Source organism: Moschus berezovskii, chromosome 1 (assembly GCF_049115385.1).
Source record: "Moschus berezovskii isolate FMDL1 chromosome 1, NW_MosBer_1.0, whole genome shotgun sequence".
NCBI lineage: Eukaryota > Metazoa > Chordata > Mammalia > Artiodactyla > Moschidae > Moschus > Moschus berezovskii.
The window spans coordinates 54,886,665-54,901,568 of NC_142460.1; positions in this window are offsets into that span (position 1 = coordinate 54,886,665).

Consider the following 14,904-nt stretch of genomic DNA (forward strand, 5'->3'; position numbering starts at 1 on the left):
AAAATATACCTTTATTTTTAGCTTAATTTTAATATTTTCTTTAGAATAATGTCAAAATGTTTGGTTGATGACCAATACTTTTGAAAAAATTTTTTTTCGTTTTCTAAGGATTTTAATATAAGCAATCTCTTTAATATATTACAACTATGTTACCACTGAAAAATACAGATCTCACTGAGATTTCAGGAGATGTATATCATCTCCAGTTATTATATTATGGTAGTACTATTGCCTAGAAAATCCCATGGATGGAGGAGCCAGGTAGGCTGCAGTCCATGGGTCGCTAAGGGTCGGACATGACTGAACGACTTCACTTTCACTTTTCACTTTCCCGCATTGGAGAAGGAAATGTCAACCCACTCCAGTGTTCTTGCCTGGAGAATCCCAGGGACGGGGGAGCCTGGTGGGCTTCTGTCTATGTGGTCACACAGAGTCGGACACGACTGAAATGACCTAGCAGCAGCAGCAGCAGCTCATCCTTTATATATTATTGTCGAGAGATTGCAAAGTCAAGTCCATCCTGGTGTTATAGTTATGGGTGGACTTCCTGAAGTTATCTAATCATAACATAAACTTGATCAAGAAAGGGGAATTAAGAAATAATGATAATAGTAATAGTAATAACACCAATAATAATCATAGTTAACCTTTACATAGTGACCGCTATGTGTCTGGCAGGTCTTAAATGCTTTACATTTACTATTAGCGACTCATCTAATCCTCACAATAGATAAGGAAATCAAATATCATGTGATTAAACGATCACCCAATCTATCTCAAAGAGGGTTTTGTAGAAAGTTGATGTGTAACTTTGGCAGTCCTGAATAAATTTACCCATTCTATCATAGGAAACCAGAGTCTCTAGTCTACAAATTTTTCTTGTGATTGAACAGACAATTTTCATCTCGGATGTCTGCAGTTATGTTCTGTGTTCTGGACAGTAGTGGTATTATTAACCAGAGGGACAAAAGCATGAATGATAACCTGTCCTCTGTGTTCACCACCTTCCTGGAATCTTGAGGAGATATGGATGCACACAAACCATCTAAAATAAAATAGTACCTCTGCTGCCTTAATACTGGTCCAGTTTATTTTTTACTTATAGTATCCAAATATAAATTTTATTCTTCCTTAAAAGTGGATAACTGAAATAATAGCATATCAGCTGCCAACTTTGTGGGATTAAAACTCATAAATTCTCAAGGACTGAACTATTTGTTTATACTTTCCCTGGAAGTACACCATGTTCTTTATGGATAATAAATATTTTTAAAAATCTAAAAGTAATTTCAGAGCATTTGATAATCAGGTCATGACATAATCAGCTTCAGATAGGCTACAAATATGAGGAGCTCGACATGAACAGATGGGAGAGATAAAGCTGTTCTAGAGCAATGTGAGACACAATATTGAATATTAATTGTTACTTTCAGCTCGAGAACTATGAAAAACCTCATCATTAACTTCAGCATTGCTCCTCCAAGTGTGGTCTATAGTTCAACAGGTTCATTATCATCTGGAAGCTTGTTAGGAGTAGAAAACCTCAGGCTGCAGCCCAAACCTGCTGCATCTGAAACTGTACTGTGATGATATCTTCCAGGTGGTTTCTATGCATGTTAAATTCAAGAAGCACTAAACTGGAGTGTTTTTCTATATCCAATATCAAAGTGTAACATCAAATCACATATGTTAAATTTAGCATAATTTTAAGACCACAGCCACCTGGTAGAAATAGACTAATGGTGATAAATCCATGACAGTTTATACACTATAAAATCATATTCTAGGCACTTACCTCATTTCATATGCTCATTCTGCCCATGAGAAAGTCATAATACATACATGCTTTTTATGATAAAACTGTTGCTAAGACAGAAATTCTCATGGGGCCAAATACATAGAGAAGGTGGCTTCAACCTAGATCTTCTAAAGCCAAATCCAGTACTTGTCCATTCACAACAAACCATCTGTATATTTTAAGTTGTGTCCTTAGAAATGCAAAAGAGTTGGCCGTATTTTTCTAATATATAACATATTTCCTATTATAACTCTCAGTCTTCCTAAAGGTAGACAAGTTAATACTAGGTATAAGTTCACTTAGGTATAAGTGAACTCAAGTTACTTCAGAATTTTTTCAACTTTTTCTGGATGTATTCAATGATTTCAGGTTAAACTGGACATTTCAGATCTTCCCTGTCTACTCCTGCATGAAATATTAAGCTATTGAAGGTGGGATGTTGCAGGGGCAGGACAGCAATGCATCTGTGGCACTAGGCCATGCATGGGAGCCCACAGTTGCCTGGAGTTCTCAAGCCTGACACCCCACCTAGCCACCTGAAGGATGCTGCCTCTCTCAGCATGCTGGAGAGAGGGCAGGGGGCTGGGTAATTCTGTCTTTTCCAATTTCACTTATGACTGACTTCTGTTTTTCCTCCTCCTTTTCTAGAACTGACTTTAAAGGTGAGGGTGGAGGGGAGTGGACAGGGGACCCGAAACCTGCTCTCCTACACCTTCACCAGTGTCTAATGTTCTAGCTTCTTCTACAACATTCCCTTATTTCTTCTAGCTTGGAGAGTTCTTATCGCATCAAAGTCAGGAAAAACTTGATCATCAAGTATTCTTGCATGGTTCTTATCAAAATTTAGAAGTTAAGAATTTGATATATTTGTTGCCCAGTTTCCATAACTACCACTCCTCCTTGAGGCAATGCCCACCTGAATTCTAGTGACCTAAAGGGAGGAGAGGTGACCAGGTAAAATGAAATGAGATAGGCCAGCATCTGTGAATGCTGAAAAATATTATCCCTCCTGGCGTCCCATAATTCTCATGAGATAATAGGAAAGACTAGAGGCACTGGCCTTTCTAATCTCTCTGACAAAATCTGAATATATTCAGATGTATTCCATTCTCAATGATATTCTTTGAATGCTATGAAAAACCTAACAGATGTCCATAGGAAAATAATCAAAATGGTAAAGTAGTTGAGAATAATTCCATGTAAGGCTTGATTATGGAAACTGTGAAAATTAAGGCTAGAAAAAGTAGAGACCATAGGAAATAAATATTATAATATGTCATATCATGTGAAAAGAATAAATTTTCATTGCTGTTGTTGTTCTGTTTTGTTCAAAGGAAGAAACTGGAATCAGTGAATTAAGTTTAAGAAATGAAAGTTTAGTTCAAATTAAGTACACTGGAGACAACATGGTCATTTTCATTTTATCCCTGGTTGAAACAACGTTACAGAAGAGCCCCAATTTCTGATATATCTCATGAAAGAGAAAGCCTCTAGGAAGGTGAGCTGCCTAATTTATATTGAATGATGGTATTAGAAGAGAAGTAAACTTTCTGTTATGCAATGCCACTCAATACTATGTTGTGCTTTTTATATTATCACAATGTAATACAGTAAGGAAGCTTGACTATTACAGTAAGGAAGAACTTCCAAAAATGACATTCAACAAAGGGCTAGATTTCCCATGCAGAAGCACCTATCCTATTATGGAAATTGGAAAGAAGTAAAAAGAACACATTTATTAATAAATATATTCATAAGTTACATAGTTATTTATTAACAATATATCCAGTATACTATACTGCTGCTGCTGCTGCTGCTAAGTCACTTCAGTCGTGTCCGACTCTGTGTGACCCCACTGACGGCAGCCCACCAGGCTCCCCAGTCCCTGGGATTCTCCAGGCAAGAACACTGGAGTGGGTTGACATTTCCTTCTCCAATGTGTGAAAGTGAAGTCGCTCAGTCATGTCCGACCCTTAGCAACCCCACGGACTGCAGCCTACCAGGCTCCTCCATCCATGGGATTTTCTAGGCAAGAGTACTGGAGTGGCTTGCCATTGCCTTCTCCAATATACTATACTATATGCCAGTTATTCTAATATGCATTGAAGAAAAAGTAGTAGGCAAGACTGGCATAAACTCCCAACATTAGCTAGTAGTTTTGATTAGATAATTCTCATGCTTCTAAGGTTTTTAGTGTCAATTCAATAAATTAATAGATTAATACCAACTTCATCCTACTGTGTAACATTCCTGTAACATTTAGCTATCCTCAGTTTTTCTACACTCACAATAATGTATGTGTATGTACATTTTTGTGTTTATTCAGACATGTTATACACTTCTGATAATTTACCTAATGATTGTCAGCAACTGTGAAAAATCTGAAATTTTATCCAATTTGCAAGTTAACAAGTTACTTGTTACTAGGAGAAGGCAAACAGGTCCTGGATTGCAAACAAAAGATTATTCACATTAATGGTTATATCTAAATATCAACATTTGCCCTGATTGCCTGAGACCCCAGTTACCACACGGAGGAATGACAGGATCTAGGTGACATGTGTACATAAAATGGGTTGCAGTAAAGGAATCTCAAATTTAGGAAGCGTCAGTCTTTCAGAACGGGCTTCAAGTAAATCTAACCACATTTTGTTCCAGAGAGAGAGGCATTATTTATTTATTTATTTTTAATGGAGTAAAACAAGCCAACAGCTCTCTTCTCTGGGGGAAGATACTATCTCTATCTTTCAAGGTTGTTCTCCACATAAACATCCCTGAAAAGATAATCAGGACAAAAAGCTGTCAATGTTTCTGCTCATAAGCCATGCAGAAACTCCATAGGGCCACAGAGAATTGTCTTTTGATGAAGATACCCACTCTGATACAAACTGCCATGAACCACAACTAAGCCCATCCTTTTCATCACCACACCTGCAATTCCTAGCAGAGTGCCTGGGGCACAGGAAAAGGAGCTAACACTTTTGAGGTATGCCAGGACTTTTAAAATGCTACATGTGTCTCAACCCCAGCAATTAGTATAAGACAATGACAAATACTGCCTGCCTTTTATGAGGAAACTGAAGCCAAAATTATTCACCAACTCATCTAAGATTATACAGCTAGCAAGTGAATTTCCTGAAGAAGCAAACAGTGAGTGGAAGGAAAAATAACGTTGAAACAGAAAGGAACCATCCACAATGATGTGCATCAAGCTGTGGATGCAATTACAGGTTGCAATTTTGAGTTTGAAAATAGTGCATTTTGTCCCAGGCTTCATATGCTACTAAAATATAACTAAAATCAGAGATTAATGTGTATTGCTACATATCTGTTGATTTCCATAACTACAATCTGCTCAGAAACTCTACGCATAAGTCTGCACTATAACATGTCTAGCTGAAGCTTTATTGTTTAGGTTTAATTTGCCTGACTTGGCTAAACTTCATGGTAAGAAACTAATTCTCTCTGAAAAAAACACAAGAATTTATTTCATACTTATTGTTCTTAGCAGTATGTTCATTGGCAGAACATTAAAAACAAGTAGAATTGCTCTGTTTTATTAACTGTGGAATAAATGTACAATGGAAAAACTAGCTCATGACTGAAACCGAGAGAAGTCATTTCTGTGCTATGTAGTTGTCCCTGGTTGTAGACAGGACTGTAGCTACAAAAAGTACATATCACATTATATCTTGATTTTTGTTTTTCAAAGAAATATCATCTTTTTAAAAATCCCTAATTTCCCTCTTCATTGAATTATCTTTTATGCTCAGATTGCAAACATAAACGGACATGTACTGAGGTAGAGGGAGACTGAAAAATATGCATGACTGCATATCAACAGGATATATATGGAGAGCAAGGTGGGAGATAAAAGCAAGAAGTTAGGAAAAATCAGGAAAAAGTATCTACCATAATTTCACACCCTAATGTAGATCTAACATTGCATTTATTTGTGTATTAACATTCAACATTTACTTTAAATGACTCATCAATAAAATCACACAACACATATTTATTGAACACCTACTATGTGCCAGATACTGTTTAAGATGCCTAGGATATCAATTCAGTTCAGTCGTTCAGTCATGACTGACTCTTTGCCACTCCATGAATCATAGAACGTCAGGCATCCTTGTCCATCACAAAATCCCGGAGCTTACTCAAACTCGTGTCCATCGAGTCAGTGATGCCATCCAACCATCTCGCCCTCTGTTGTCCCCATCTCTACCTGCCTTCAATCTTTCCCAGCATCAGGGTCTTTTCCAATAAGTTAGTTCTTCGAAGCACCTGGCCAAAGTATTGGAGCTTCAGCTTCAGCATCAAGCCTTACAATGAATATTCAGGACTGATTTCCTTTACAATTGACTGGTGTGACCTCCTTGCAGTCCAAGGGACTCTAAAAAGTCTTCTCCAACACCACAGTTCAAAAGTATCTGTTCTTCAGTGCTCAGCTTTCTTTATAGTCCAACTCTCACATCCATACATGACCACTGGAAAAAACATAGCCTTGACTAGACGGACCTTGATCGGTAAAGCAATGTCTCTGCTTTTTAATATGCTGTCTAGGTTGGTCATAGCTTTTCTTCCAAGGAGCAAGCGTCTTTTAATTTTATGGCTGCAGTCACCATCTGCAGCGATCTTGGAGCCCAAGAAAATAAAGTCTGTCACTGTTTCCATTGTTTCCCCATCTATTTGCCATGAAGTGATGGGACCATATGCCATGATCTTGGTTTTTTGAATGTTGAGTTTTAAGCCAGCTTTTTCACTCTCCTCTTTCACTTTCATCAAGAGGCTCTTTAGTTCCTCTTCACTTTCTGCCATAAGAGTGGGGTCATCTGCCTATCTGAGGTTGTTGATAATTCTCTAAGCAGTCTTGATTACAGCTTGTGCTTCATCCAGCCAGGCATTTTGCCTGATGTACTCTGCATATACGTTAAATAAACAGTGTGACAATATACAGCCTTGACATACTCCTTTCCCAATTTGGAACCAGTCCGTTGTTCCATGTCCAGTTCTAACTGTTGCTTCTTGACCTGCATACAGAATTCTCAGGAGGCAGGTCAGGTGGTCTGGTATTCCTATCTCTTGAAGATTTTCCACAGTTTGTGTCATCTACACAGTCAAAGGTTTTAGTGTATCGATGAAGCAGATGTTTTTCTGGAATTCTCTTGCTTTTTTCTATGATCCAAAGGATGTTGGAAAATTTGATCTCTGGTTCCTTTGTCTTTTCTAAATCCAGCTTGAACATCTGGAAGTTCTCGGTTCACATACTGTTGAAGCCTAGCTTGGAGAATTTTGAGCATTACTTTGCTAGTGTGTGAGATGAGTGCAATTGTGTGGTAGTTTGAACATTCTTTGGCATTTCCCTTCTTTGTGATTGGAATAAAAACTGACCTTTTCCAGCCCCGTGGCACTGCTGGGTTTTCCAAATTTGCTAGCATATTGAGTGCAGCACTTTCTCAGCATCATCTTTTACAGTTTGAAGTAGCTCAGCTGGAATTCCATCACCTCCACTAGCTTTGTTCATAGTGATGCTTCCTAAGGTCCACTGACTTCTCACTCCAGAATGTCTGACTGTAGGTGAGGAATCACACCATTGTGGTTATCTGGACCATGAAGATATATTTTGTATAGTTCTTCTGGTGTATTCTTGCCACCACTTCTTAATACCTTTTGCTTCTGTTAGGTCCATGTGGTTTCTGTCCTTTATTGTGAACATCTTTGCATGAAATATTCCCTTTGTATCTCTAATTTTCTTGAAGCAATCTCTAGTCTTTTCCTTTCTATTGTTTTCCTCTATTTCTTTGCTTGATCACCGAGAAGGGTTTTCTTATCTCTTCTTGCTATTCTTTGGAACTCTGCATTCAAATGAGTATATCTTTCCTTTTCTCCTTTGCCTTTCACTTCTCTTCTTTTCTCAGCTATTTGTAAGGCCTCCTCATACAACCATTTTGCCTTTTTGCATTTCTTTTTCTCAGGGATGGTTTTGATTACTGCCTACTGTACAGTGTTACGAATCTCCATCCATAGTTCTTCAGGCACTCTATTAGATCTAATCCCTTGAATCTATTTGTCACTTCCACTGTATAATCATAAGGAATTGGATTTAGGTCATACCTGAATGGTCTAATGGTTTTTCCTACTTTCTTCAATTTAAGTCTGAATTTTGCAGTAAGGAGTTCATGATCTGAGCCACTACCAGCTCATGGTCTTGTTTCTGCTGACTGTATAGAGCTTCTCCATTTTTGGCTGCAAAGAACATAATCAATGATGTCGGTGTTGACCATCTAAAGATGTCCATGTGTAGAGTTGTCTCTTGTGTTGTTGGAGACATCTCTTGTATTGTTGGAGTTGCCTCTTGTGCTGTTGTTGTTTGCTATGACCAGTCAGTTTTCAGCAAAACTCTATTAGCCTTTGCCTTGCTTCATTTTGTACTCCAAGGCCAAAATTGCCTGTTACTCCAGGTTTCTCTTGATTTCCTACTTTTGCATTCCAGTCCTCCCCTATGAGGTAAAGAACATGTTTTTCTGATGTTAGCTCTAGAAGGTCTTGTAGGTCTTCATGGAGTGATTCATAGAGCCTGGGATATTGGGGTACACAAAATGAAGCAGATAAATATTCCTGCTGTATACCTTTTTAGGTGGTATATATCGAATTTTTAAAACTACTTTTTAAATATGTAAACATTTCTCATGTTACTCTCTGGTTTTTATAAACCATCATTTTTAAGAACTATGAATTCTCTTACCTGAATAGCTTATGATTTAAATTAATTTTCTATGGCTGTTATATTGTTATTTCCATGACTTGTTTATTTGCCAAATAACCCAATAATGAACATCTTGACAGATTGGTTTTTCCTCTATATTTCATACAAATATTCTTTCAGCTTATATTTCCTTAGGTCTTGTGCCACTTTTGGACACATTTTCTTCTTGTTGTGTCCAAAAGTCTCATTTAACACATTGAATTTTCTGCCAGCAGAATCATCACTGAATGATTTCAGGGGTGCCAGAGTGATGCTCCTGCCCTCTCCTTCATCCATAACTGAAATATCGAGGTTGGAGTTCCATCTTTGTTCTCTTTTAAAATGCACATACCATTGCAATACTAACATCTTAGATCTTGATATATAATCATATACATCTTGATAAGAACAAATAAGAAAAGGGCAGATTTGATAGGGGAAAGAGAAGAAAGGAGGCCAGTGGTGACCACTGTACCATGTGTGTGTGTATTATTCCTTGTTTTATTATTATTGTGAAACACCTGGTATGAGATTATCTGACATTAAAGAATTCTGTCCAAGTGCAAGCATGTGTGTAGTTAGCTGGGTAAAGGGGGCAGATTTAAATCTCATAGGTATAACATTTTAGTTGTCTGAAGTCAATAAATAGGAGTGATTTTATATATCACATTATCAAACTGTTTTAATGCTTAAGGGGAATAAAAAGCTGGGGATGGGGAAGATTCATAGACTTCTATAATTATAGGATCTAGCAGAGTTAGTTCATTTTCAGATAAAGAAGCTGAGAAAAAAAAAAAAAAGTTGAAAAACTTGACCAAGTCATTAAAATAGTGTACTTCCATACAGATATTCTTTCAGCTATAGTTTACTGCCTTTGTGCCTTGGTGAGTATTTGGATATTTTATAGCAGCCTTTGAAAAACTAAAAGTCTTTCATCTTTTTGGAGGAAAGAGGAAATCAATAGATGCTTTTCTTTAATTTCATTTTTTTCTCTTTGACCTGCTGCTGCTGCTGCTAAGTCACTTCAGTCGTGTCCGACTCTGTGTGACCCTATAGACGGAAGCCCACCAGGCTCTCCCGACCCTGGGATTCTCCAGGCAAGAACACTGGAGTGGGTTGCCATTTTTGACCTAGGATCCTAATAATTTTTTTGAACTGCTTTATGGAACATACTTTATATAAATGTGGAACAGGAGAGGGAAAAGAAGGGAAAAAAAGAAAATAGGAGAATGAAACAACAATTTTAAAGGAAACTGAGTAAATTAAGATTTTCTTCTTTTATTTTAAAAAATATATATACATTCAACTTGTGTTTTTGATATGAAAATCCAAGTTTCCTTTGCATTACACTAGAAGAGGCCATTCAATTTCTTTCTTGGGGGTCTTCCTTCCCAGGACAAAATGAAGCCTCTTCTTTTCCCTGTTGTAATTTGAGCCAGGCAAGAACACTGTGTTTCTTAAAACAAAGTTCTTTCTATCCTTAAGGAAGGCTAAATAATTTTTTCAATTGCTAATGGATGTAAGGGTCTGTTCTAACAGATGACTGTGCTCCTCTCCAAGAGTCTGATAGTCCTATTATAAGGGAAGAGGAGGCAAAAAAAAAAAAAAAAATTGTGTATTTATTTATGAGAGAACGAAAGGGTGTGGGTGAAAATTCTTGGAGAAGTTGGGAAAAGTTAGAGCCCTGAAGAAGCCAAAAGCCAAATGTCTCTAAACATGGTCTTACTGTGGATCTGCTTTTAGAAACTCTTAGGGCAAGGATGTGGGAACAAAGATCTTATGAGAAGCACAATTCTAATGCCCAGGAGCTGTGCTGGGCAAGAAACTCAATTTCAGCTAACTGCCTAGTCTCTACATAATGGTAATCTCTTCATTGTCTGCTGCTTGCTGACTTTGGGATGACTGAAAGTAATGACCTGCACATAGCATTCTAGTCTTCCCAGGGAACATAATCTGGTTGCTCCATGATATTGATTGCCCACAATATCCAGAATATTTGCCTACTGATGGATTACAAATCACTTATTATTGGGAAGAATTGTGACTCTACCATTGGGAGCAGGGTGAAACATATATATACAAAATATACTAAACAGGAATGAAGATATCTAAATATATAACATTGCCCACTTTTTGTTAACTGTGATCTTTCTTAAATACACTGCAGTGTTCACAGCAGCATTATGTAAAATAGCCAAGACATAGAAGCAACTAAGGGCTTCCCAGGTGGCATTAGTTGTGAAGAACACACCCGCCAATGAAGAAGACGTAAGAGATGTGGGTTCAATCCCCAGGTCAGGAAAATCCCCTGGAGGAAGGCATGGCAACCCTCTCCAGTATTCTTGACAGGAGAATCCCATGGACAGAGGAGCCTGCTGGGCTGCATTCCGTAAGGTGACAAAGAGTTGTACAAGACTGAAGCGACTTAGCACACATGCACACAACTAAGTGTCCATTAACAGACAAATAGATAATGAAGATGTGGTATATAATATATCTATAGAATGGAATATTATTCAGCCATAAAAGCAAATGAAGTAACTCCATTTGCAGAATATGGATGGACCTAGAGATTATCATACTAAGTGAAGTAAGTCAGAGAAAGATATCATATGATATCATTTAGATATAAAATTTTAAAATGATACAAATGGACTTATTTACAAAATAGAAAGACTCAGAGATATAGAAAGCAAATATACGGTTACCAAAATAAATAGCAGAGGGAGAGGGGGATAAATTAGCAGTTTGGGATTAACATAAACTACCATATATAAAACAGATAAGCAACTATATAGCACAGAGAACTATACTCAATATCTTATAAAAAAGTGAAAGTGAAGTCACTCAGCTGTGTCCGACTCTTTGCGACCCCATGGACTGTAGCCCACCAGTCTCCTCTGTCCATTCAATTTTTCCAGGCAAGAGTGCTGGAGTGGGTTGCCATTTTCTTCTCCAGGGGATCTTCCCGACCCAGGGATTGAACCCGGGTCTCCCACATTGCAGTCAGACACATTACTATCTGACCCACCAATCTTATAATAAGCTATAATGGGAAAGAATATGAAAAATAATATAAACAATTGATCTTGTGTTTTGTTATCAGTTTTTCTGAGAGGATAGCTGAGTACTTGGATAAAAGTAGATTTTGGATTACTCTAAATATCTTCCACTAAAAATCAACCACTTTGGTTCTCAAAGGGTTTGTGATTAAAGAAGTGACAGTGAGGGGAACAAAAAGCAAAGTGCCTTTCTAACACACACACCGTTAGGCATGAAATAGTTGCTGGTGCTCCTTATTAAAGACGCCTAGGGAATGTTGAATGGTTAAACAGGAAGGGTCATAATGCTGCCCCAACAGGGAACCTAATTTAGATTCTAATTTCAAACAGAACAAGACACTTCCTACCAAAATTCTACACAGGATTCTAGAATCAAGATAGAAATGAGAGCATACCCTCTGATTGTCTCTGGTCCATATCAATCAAAAGATGCTGAACTGTAGTGTTACTCTGCTATCTTGGGGTTCACAAAAAGAGTTCATGAATTGTGACCAGCAATAATCTCTTTTCATAAAAAGATCTTTCATGATCGGACCGCATGGAAGTTCAGTATATTGTAGTACAAGTGTCTGATACATCAGTGCTGATAAATTTAACCTCCCTCTTCCCTCCCTGAAAACACCCATAAGCAATCAATGTGATCTGATTTTGTTTTGTTTCAAAACACTTAGTTTAAAAATTAATCTGATATTTATCTTAATTCACCAGTTATTCGACTGAATTACTTAAATTATTTGAACTATTTTTCTCCAATACTATTATAGTTTATTTTTTACCGTTTACTGGATCACTAGTAAAAGTAACCAAGTAATCCTCCCCTCTTTTTCTTTATTTGCTGTGCTATCTTGAAACGAGAAAGAGAGTGAGAGTGAGAGAGAGGCAAAGAAATTATATTTCTTTCTTCTCTCTCTGCTCATCTTTCTGGACAATTATTCATTCTTGAATAATGCATGTCAGTTGAATTTGCACATGTTCATACAATTTATAAACTGCCAGAACACAGTTTTGTGTAACTACCAAATTAAAATATTATGTCCATTAAAATGCAGCATTCCTTATTTAGATTATGCAGTATTTCTTTGGGAATTGAAATGACTCAAAAGCATTTTATAATTATTTACTGAGGCCCACTTCTCTTGTAAAACTCACAGGCCATAAACTCCATGATATACATTACATGCTGTGGGTTATTTCTTTAAAAGGGAAATAAAAGGCTAAATTTCTTAATTGCAAAATTTAGTATTTAAGTTGCAATTTTGGAAACTATATCAAAATTCGTGAATTACTGTCCCCCTCTAAAAAAACTGTAGATAAATGAGAATTTGTATACTCATTTGTTTGCTTTGTCTCTGTTAATTAATTACTTATTTTTAGGCATCTATTCATTTTTAAATTATGTATGAAGTAACTCATGGAAGCGGAGAAGGCAATGGCAAGCCACTCCAGTACTATTGCCTAGAAAATACCATGGATGGAGGAGCCTGGTTGGCTGTAGTCCATGGGGTCGCCAAGGGTCAGACACAACTGAGCGACTTCACTTTCACTTTTCACTTTCACACATTGGAGAAGGAAATGGCAACCCACTCCAGTGTTCTTGCCTGGAGAATCCCAGGGACGGGGGAGCCTGGTGGGCTTCTGTCTATGGGGTCGCACAGAGTCAGACACGACTGAAGTGACTTAGCAGCACCAGCAGCAACTCATGGAAGTAAAAGTGATTTCCTACTAACTAACAAATACATGTTACTCAATACAGAGGCATAATTTGCATACAATATAATTTCTCCCTTTAGGAGTATAGTTTTATGAGTTCTGATGAACATACAGTTGTCAAACCGCCATCACAGTTAAAATATAGAATACTCCCTTCATCCTTCCAAAAATTTCCTTGTTTCCACTTGTAGTCAGTGGCCTCCCCCACCACCAGTCTCTGCCAGCCTCTGGTCTGTTTTCTTTTTCCACAGTTTTATCCTTTTCAGAGTGTCATATACATGAAGTAATATGGTATGTAACCATTTAATTCTGGCTTCTTTCACTTAGCATAATGTCTTTGACATTCATCCATGGTGTTACATGTATCATTAGTAGTTTGCTGATTTTTTATTGCTGAATATTACTCTGTTGTATGGATGCACCACATATTTCTTCATTCACTAGTCGATAACTATTAGGATTGTTTCCATTCTTGATGATCAGGAATAAAACCTCTACAAACATTAGCATACAGATTTGTGTGGCTTTATGTCTGCATTTCCCTTGGGTAAGTAACTAGAAGTGGATTGCTGAGTCAGAATGCTAATGATTGTTTAATTTCATTTAAACATTTTTTTACAGCCCCTCCCTAAAAGTAGATTATTCTCTTTGCCCTTTGATATCAGGATTCTCTGTATGACTTCTATAGTCAATAAAAGCACCTATCCAGCTTCTGAGTAGAAGCTCTAAGGAACAATTCACGACTCTTCCTCACACTTTCTCCTCTACCAGGAGAACCAGATGTCCTTAATAGGGCTGCTCCTTCTGCCAGGATCTAGGGAAGAAGATGCCTGGCACAGAGTCACAGTCACTCCACAGTCTGCATATAGCCTAAGAAATGAAGATGTGCTGTTGTATAAAATGAAGGCTTTGAGTTTGTGACCTCAGCATAAATGATAATAGCAAAACTGATTGATAAACCTTGGAAACTACTTAAATTCAGGTTACATTTGAAATTCACTTCCTTAAATTTTTTTCAAGGGCTTGATAAATGATTGTGTTTAATTCCCAACCTCTTCTTTGCTCCTTCATCATTATTTTTATCTTTCTGCTTCCATTCTCTCCAAACCAAGTCTTTAAATCACCCTTTTTCCTCTTCACAGTAATCGTACTACAGCAGATGTGTAGGGGCTTCCCAGGTGGCTCAGCGGTGGAGAATCCACCTGCCAATGCAGGAGACATGAGTTCAATCCCTGAGTCAGGAAGATCCCCTGGAGAAGGAAATGGCAATCCACACCAGTACTCTTGCCTGGGAAATCTCATGGACAGTAGAGCCTGGTGGGCTACAGTCCATGCGGTCAAAAAGAATTGATACAACTTAGCCAGAAAAACAGCAGCAGCAATAGCAGATATGTAATTAAGAGTTTAGTTGCTCAGTCATGTCCGACTCTTTGAGACCGCATGGACTGTAGCCCTCCAGGGTCCTCTACCCTTGAGGTTTCTCCAGGCAAGAATACTGGAGCAGGTTGCCATGCCCTTCTCCAGGGGATCTTCCCAACCCAGGGATTGAACCCAGGTCTCCCGCATGGCAGGCAGATTCTTTA